General features: G+C 54.1%; 2 non-coding genes and 1 pseudogene across 2 annotated transcripts; all 3 read right to left on the bottom strand.

Moving 5' to 3' along the window:
- Window positions 1-3006, bottom strand: part of LOC137925069 (large subunit ribosomal RNA) — a 4899-nt pseudogene extending 1893 nt beyond the window's left edge.
- A 1173-nt stretch (window positions 3007-4179) lies between these two features.
- Window positions 4180-4336, bottom strand: LOC137925074 (5.8S ribosomal RNA). Its single transcript, XR_011107653.1, has one exon. It is a non-coding gene; the product is annotated as a 5.8S ribosomal RNA (ribosomal RNA).
- An 816-nt stretch (window positions 4337-5152) lies between these two features.
- LOC137925059 (small subunit ribosomal RNA) lies at window positions 5153-7056 on the bottom strand. Its single transcript, XR_011107641.1, has one exon. It is a non-coding gene; the product is annotated as a small subunit ribosomal RNA (ribosomal RNA).
- Window positions 7057-7500: the final 444 nt, after the last annotated feature.

Here is a 7500-nt window from a genome sequence, read left to right as displayed (position 1 = left end):
CCCGGATAGGAGTTGAGAGACGAAACGTCCGCCAACCGGAAAACGGACGCCCGAAACCCCTTGCTAGCTCCGATACGGGTCGTTATACTAGCGATCGGAGGCCGGCCGTCGAGCGTCGATCGCTACCGTCCCATGTATCGTGAGCTAGGAGCAAAAATGTCGTCCCCGCCCGTTAGGGCCCCGGCGGTGAAGGCGGCGGCCTTCGGTCACCGGTTAAGAGAGTCATAGTTACTCCCGCCGTTTACCCGCGCTTGCTTGAATTTCTTCACGTTGACATTCAGAGCACTGGGCAGAAATCACATTGCGTCAACACCCGCGAGGGCCATCGCAATGCTTTGTTTTAATTAGACAGTCGGATTCCCCTTGTCCGTGCCAGTTCTGAGCTGACCGTTGAACGGCGGTCGTACAGGAACGAGCCGATCGCGCACGAAACGAAACCGACCCGCCCTTACGGCTAGGAAGATCCGCGGAAGGCCGGAACGCGGGTCCGGATTCAGCCCGCGCCCACGAACGCGCGCGCGCACGCCGAAGCGAAACGCGCACGTGTAACGAAGAACGAGCATCGACCAGGCCCGGCACCGGCCGCATCCGCTTCCCGTCCAAACCCGACACGCCCCGGTCCTCAGAGCCAATCCTTATTCCGAAGTTACGGATCCAATTTGCCGACTTCCCTTACCTACATTATTCTATCGACTAGAGGCTCTTCACCTTGGAGACCTGCTGCGGATATGGGTACGAACCGGCGCGACATCTCCACGTACATCCCTCACCTGAATTTTCAAGGTCCGCAGAGAGTATCCGGACACCGCCGCAAATGCGGTGCTCTTCGCGTTCCGAACCATATCTCCCTTCTATAGGATTCCATGGAACTCGAACGCTCAGGCAGAAAAGAAAACTCTTCCCGGACCCCTCGGCGGCGTCTTCAGGCCACTTCGGGTTACCCCGTCGAACACTCGCTTTGAAACGAGGGAACGATTATTGAAACGGTTCCGTTGCCGGGTTCCGGAATAGGAACCGGATTCCCTTTCGCTCAAAGGGCGTTATTTAGTTCTTAAATTTTTTTTTTCAAAAAAAATAAAAATAAACACGCCGCATCGACATAAGATCTCTCCTTGAGCTTAGGATCGACTGACTCGCGAGCAACTACTGTTCACGCGAAACCCTTCTCCACGTCAGTCCTCCAGGGCCTCGCTGGAGTATTTGCTACTACCACCAAGATCTGCACCGACGGAGGCTCCAGGCGGGCTCGCGCCCAGACCCTTCTGCGCTCTCCGCCGCGCTCGTCCTACTCGTTACGGCCTAATAAAGCGTGCGCGCGAAACGCGCTCGCCGTATATGCCCGTAACGGTAGTGTATAGGCAAAACGCTTCAGCGCCATCCATTTTCAGGGCTGGTTGCTTCGGCAGGTGAGTCGTTGCACACTCCTTAGCGGATTCCGACTTCCATGGCCACCGTCCTGCTGTCATGAGCGACCAACGCCTTTCATGGTGTCCCATGAGCGTTTTTTGGGCGCCTTAACACTACGTTTGGTTCATCCCACAGCGCCAGTTCTGCTTACCAAAATTGGCCCACTTGGCACCGTCATCAGATCTCCGGCTTCATCGTTCGAGTAAGCCGGAGCTCTCACCCATTTAAAGTTTGAGAATAGGTTGAGGTCGTTTCGGCCCCAATGCCTCTAATCATTCGCTTTACCGGATGAGACTGTTCTTCATCGACGCCAGCTATCCTGAGGGAAACTTCGGACGGAACCAGCTACTAGATGGTTCGATTAGTCTTTCGCCCCTATACCCAGTTCCGACGATCGATTTGCACGTCAGAATCGCTACGGTCCTCCATCAGGGTTTCCCCTGACTTCGACCTGACCAGGCATAGTTCACCATCTTTCGGGTCCCAGCATCTCTGCTCAGAGCGCGCCTGCATTCACGGATTGGAAACGAGACGCCTCGGGAGTGCGAGAGTGCAGATCGCAAAGGACGTACACTCCATCCTCCCTGAGCGCGCGGCTAGCGCGCGCCTTCACTTTCGTTGCGCCTTTCAGTTTATACAAATACTCAATGACTCGCACACATGCTAGACTCCTTGGTCCGTGTTTCAAGACGGGTCCTGCGAGTGCCCGAAACTGAATCATCGCAGACAGAGACGCGCACGGTCCGAGACAGCACGGCTGCGACGACAGACGCGCCGCAACGAGGTCCGCGCTCGGGCAGGACCTCGTGTACGACGTTATCTTGCGTCGGGCCGGACGCGCCTTTAGAGAGCGCGTGCGCGATTCTTATCATTATACCGTCCGGCGGCCGATCGGCTACCGCGAAACGGTCCAACGTCCTGACTCCGCTCGCGCGAAGTGAACGCTGGGCTGCCCGTCGGCGGCGCTTAGATCGACACCCGAACGGGTCGCGATGCATTACTGAGAGAGAAGTGCACGCCCTCCGCGGACGTCGACGCGCACCGGCCCGTGCGACGCGATACAGCGCCCGATTAAAGGCGGACCGGACGTCGCATCAGAGCGCGGGCGCGTACGCCGCGGAATGACGATGAATCTCTCCGTTCGTTCATTCGAGTTTCGCAGGTTTACCCCTGAACGGTTTCACGTACTCTTGAACTCTCTCTTCAAAGTTCTTTTCAACTTTCCCTCACGGTACTTGTTCGCTATCGGTCTCGCGGTTATATTTAGCCTTAGATGGAGTTTACCACCCACTTAGGGCTGCACTCTCAAGCAACCCGACTCTTAGGAGAGTCCCTCTCGCCGCCGCCCTCCGTCGCTACGGGCCTGGCACCCTCTGCGGGAAAACGGCCCCGTTCAAGACGAACTTGGACAGGAGTATCGACGACGAGAAAGCGGAACCTCCCGAACACCACATCTCCCGCGCTCGAGACGATCGCGGGATTCAGTGCTGGGCTCTTTCCTGTTCGCTCGCCGCTACTAGGGAAATCCTTGTTAGTTTCTTTTCCTCCGCTTACTAATATGCTTAAATTCGGCGGGTGATCCTCCCTGATCTGAGGCCAACGATAAAAATTCGAGGCAGACGCGATATCCGTACGCGACGTCCCTTATTATATTTTTGACGACGACGAACCGACGGACCGCGCGCGCAAGCAAGCAAGCGCGCACGGCGGCCGGTCGTCGTCGCGGGACGCCCTTCGGACGTCGAGTCCGCCTACCGTACACCACCCCCACCGTCGCGATCATCGCGCGTCGCAGAGCGAGTGCGCGTGCGCGAGGCGCGCGCGTCGCGAGTCCTTAGAGGTCTCTAGACGCGCGCACGCACAACGCAACGCTGCACACACAACACGCGTTGCGCGATGAACGACGACGATGACGATGATGATTATGATGATACGAGCGTAAACGAAAATCTCGACACGCATACGCGAGCGCGAGTACTTTTCGTTAGCGATCGATCGTCCGGCCCTTTCGGTATCGGTCCGTATCGATACGATAATATAACGTTCGCACTGGAACGACGACGCGTATCACCGACATAATACGGATGCGTAGCGACGACGAGCGGTGAACTCTCTCGCATCGGGCTAGGCGCGCGCGCACATGAACATCACGTAATGTTTACTTACATATGTTTGTGTGTGCGTTACGCTTGCCGCGCAAGAAAACATTCACCGCCTGCCGGTCGCATCCGTCGGAGACGCGTCGTCTGTGCTTCCGATATATTTTATTATATCGTATACACGAACCGATGAGCTCGGACGAAGACCGCACTACGAAGACTCGCGTCTTAGCGATGCGTGTAATCTTTTCACACTCGTTTCATATTCAATACAATTCGATATATTTAAACGGACCGTAAACGCGCTCCGCGCGTACGCGGACGTGAGGGGTGCAGCACCCCGCCGTCCGTCGTCCGTCGCGAAGAACGTTCAACGGAAACCGTCAATTGTTCGAAAGAGCGCGCGCCCGCTCGCCCGCGCGCGGTAGTGCGGCAGCGGCAGCGCGACGACAGCGACGGCGGATAGTGAGAGAGAGAGAGAGTGAGAGCCGCGGCGGCGCGGACGAGAGACTCTTATTAGAGATCGTCCCATCGCACCGTCCGCGAGCTCGTTCATCACCCCCCACCAACCCGCCGCCGCCGCGTCGCGCGTCACCGCCGCGCGCATCGACCGGCGCGAGCGCACGTAGCGCGCGTTCTACACCGAACAGTGTGGTTTTTATATTTTAACAGCCGGCCCTCAGACAGGAGTGGTCCTGGATATTTCTCCACGGACCGCAATGTGCGTTCGAAATGTCGATGTTCAAATGTGTCCTGCAGTTCACACTATGACGCGCAGTTAACTGCGTTCTTCATCGACCCGCGAGCCAAGTGATCCACCGTCCAGGGTAATGGTTTTTTCTTAATGTTGTTATTACTTACGGTAGCGGCCTACGGCTCTCGCCGTCGGCCACTTGATTGTCCGTTTTTATGTATTAACGTCGAAAGTTGGTCGAATTCATGTGCGCCGAGGCGTTCATAAAGAAACGGCACCGAAAAAGCTTAACGCCCCGACGCGAATCCTTTAGAATGATGAACGACGACGACCCGCGCACCCCCCAACGAGCTGGCGTGACGCACGACATTGTCATCTTTCTAACCGCTTAAATTTCGTTTTGTATAGCGCCAACCGACAATAAAGGGCCTGAGCTAGGCAGTGGGGATTTTCACCGCTTCGAACGCTCCGTTTGGTATGCCCCGGTCGGCGCTCGTCTCTCGGCGTTTTTCCGCCACCCGGCCGCTTCGACGGCGGCGGAGGCAGCGGCGGCGGTAGCACTTTCGACGAATGCCACCACCGCCACCGGCCACCGCCACGGCGCCGTCGCCGCTGCGCCGTTAGGCGTAATAGACGCTAGAGACAATTATTTCACATTTTATTTTTTATACATATATACAAACACGCACACACACACGCACGCACACGCGCGCGCGCTCGTCCGCATTAGATACGAACAGCAGCGCGCGCGCGTACGTACATATATATGTATATATGTCGTATATATATATCATTATGGATGTATTACATATATATATGTGTAAACACGGTATGTACGAAGTCGTCGTCGTCGTCGTCGTCGTCGTCGTCGCAACAGCAACAACAGCAACAGCAACAGCGGCGCAACAACGTTCGTGAACATATCACGCGTCTCGCACACATACACACACGTTAATGATCCTTCCGCAGGTTCCCCTACGGAAACCTTGTTACGACTTTTACTTCCTCTAAATGATCAAGTTTGGTCAACTTCCCAGCAACGCCGACGGCCGTGAAGCCACCGCGTGTCGGTCCGAAGACCTCACTAAATCATTCAATCGGTAGTAGCGACGGGCGGTGTGTACAAAGGGCAGGGACGTAATCAACGCGAGCTTATGACTCGCGCTTACTAGGAATTCCTCGTTTATGGGGGATAATTGCAAACCCCAATCCCCAGCACGAAGGAGTTTCAACGGGTTGCCCGGGCCTCTAGGCCAGGGAGAACATGCTGATTCCTTCAGTGTAGCGCGCGTGCGGCCCAGGACATCTAAGGGCATCACAGACCTGTTATTGCTCAATCTCGTGCGGCTCGAAGCCGCCGGTCCCTCTAAGAAGAATTTTAATACGTCGCCAGTGAGTTGCGCCACCGGAGCGGCGCACACCTAAATGACGACGCCTATTTAGCAGGCTAGAGTCTCGTTCGTTACCGGAATTAACCAGACAAATCGCTCCACCAACTAAGAACGGCCATGCACCACCACCCACCGAATCAAGAAAGAGCTGTTAATCTGTCAATCCTTCCGGTGTCCGGGCCTGGTGAGATTTCCCGTGTTGAGTCAAATTAAGCCGCAGGCTCCACTCCTGGTGGTGCCCTTCCGTCAATTCCTTTAAGTTTCAGCTTTGCAACCATACTCCCCCCGGAGTCCAAAATCTTTGGTTTCCCGGAAGCTGCCCGCCGAGCCATCGTAGTAACGTCGGCGGATCGCTAGATGACATATTTACGGTTAGAACTAGGGCGGTATCTAATCGCCTTCGAACCTCTAACTTTCGTTCTTGATTGATGAAAACACCTTTGGCAAATGCTTTCGCTGATGTTCGTCTTGCGACGATCCAAGAATTTCACCTCTAACGTCGCAATACGAATGCCCCCAGTTATCCCTATTAATCATTACCTCGGAGTTCTGAAAACCAACAAAATAGAACCGAGATCATATTCTATTATTCCATGCACGAAATATTCAAGCAGCATTTTGAGCCCGCTTTGAGCACTCTAATTTGTTCAAAGTAAAATTGTCGGCCCATCTCGACACTCACCGAAGAGCACCGCGATAGGATTTTGATATTGAACCGCCGTTTTACCGACGGCTCACCGACGATATGCTCCGCAGACGTGTCAGTATCACCGCGGATGCGGTGCACCGACAGCGCGGCGCACAAATGCAACTACGAGCTTTTTAACCGCAACAATTTTAGTATACGCTATTGGAGCTGGAGTTACCGCGGCTGCTGGCACCAGACTTGCCCTCCAATTGTTCCTCGTTAAAATATTTAAAGTGTACTCATTCCGATTACGAGGCCTCGTAAGAGTCCCGTATCGTTATTTTTCGTCACTACCTCCCCGTGCCGGGAGTGGGTAATTTGCGCGCCTGCTGCCTTCCTTGGATGTGGTAGCCGTTTCTCAGGCTCCCTCTCCGGAATCGAACCCTGATTCCCCGTTACCCGTGACAACCATGGTAGTCGCAGAAACTACCATCGAAAGTTGATAAGGCAGACATTTGAAAGATGCGTCGCCGGTGCTGGACCATGCGATCGGCAAAAGTTATCCAGATTCATCAAAATTAACGACTTCGGACGCGAGGCCCTCCGTCGATTGGTTTTGATCTAATAAAAGCACTCATCCCATCACTGGTCAGAGTTCTGATTGCATGTATTAGCTCTAGAATTACCACAGTTATCCAAGTAACCGAGGTAAGATCTAAGGAACCAAAACTGATATATTGAGCCATTCGCGGTATCGCCTTAATACGGCTTGCACTGAGACATGCATGGCTTAATCTTTGAGACAAGCATATAACTACTGGCAGGATCAACCAGGGAGCTAGCTAGTAGAGCTAACACACACCAACACCGCACATACGAGAGATATGAGGGTGATGATGATATGATAGACGTGTGACAAGCGACGCGTCGGACGTTCGAAACGCCGTGACGCGCCGGTGCCTAGGTAGCTTTTTGCGTGCGTGCGTGCGTGCGTATTTATTACAATACACACACAACACCACACCGCAACAACAAAATGAATTCGTTTTTCTATCTGTTCACGGAGGAAAATGTATATCTCAACACTCGCCTCGCGTTCGTCCAGATTTACTTTGGACGCGGCATCGCGTCCGATTCATCGGAACGTTCTTTGACGAGACACATACAAATCTTCACTTTTATAAAATATCGTTTCGCAAAACGAACAATGACCGATTTCCAGCCCGGTTTTAGAGAGATCCGAAATCCTTGATTTATATATCATGATCGACCGTCGCGCGA

The sequence above is a fragment of the Battus philenor genome, unplaced genomic scaffold, assembly GCF_028537555.1.
Source record: "Battus philenor isolate CCGP_79_NKW_IND1 unplaced genomic scaffold, ilBatPhil1.0.hap1 SCAF_25, whole genome shotgun sequence".
NCBI lineage: Eukaryota > Metazoa > Arthropoda > Insecta > Lepidoptera > Papilionidae > Battus > Battus philenor.
Note: the sequence above shows the minus strand (reverse complement) of the source record. Positions and strands in the feature narration are given on the sequence as shown.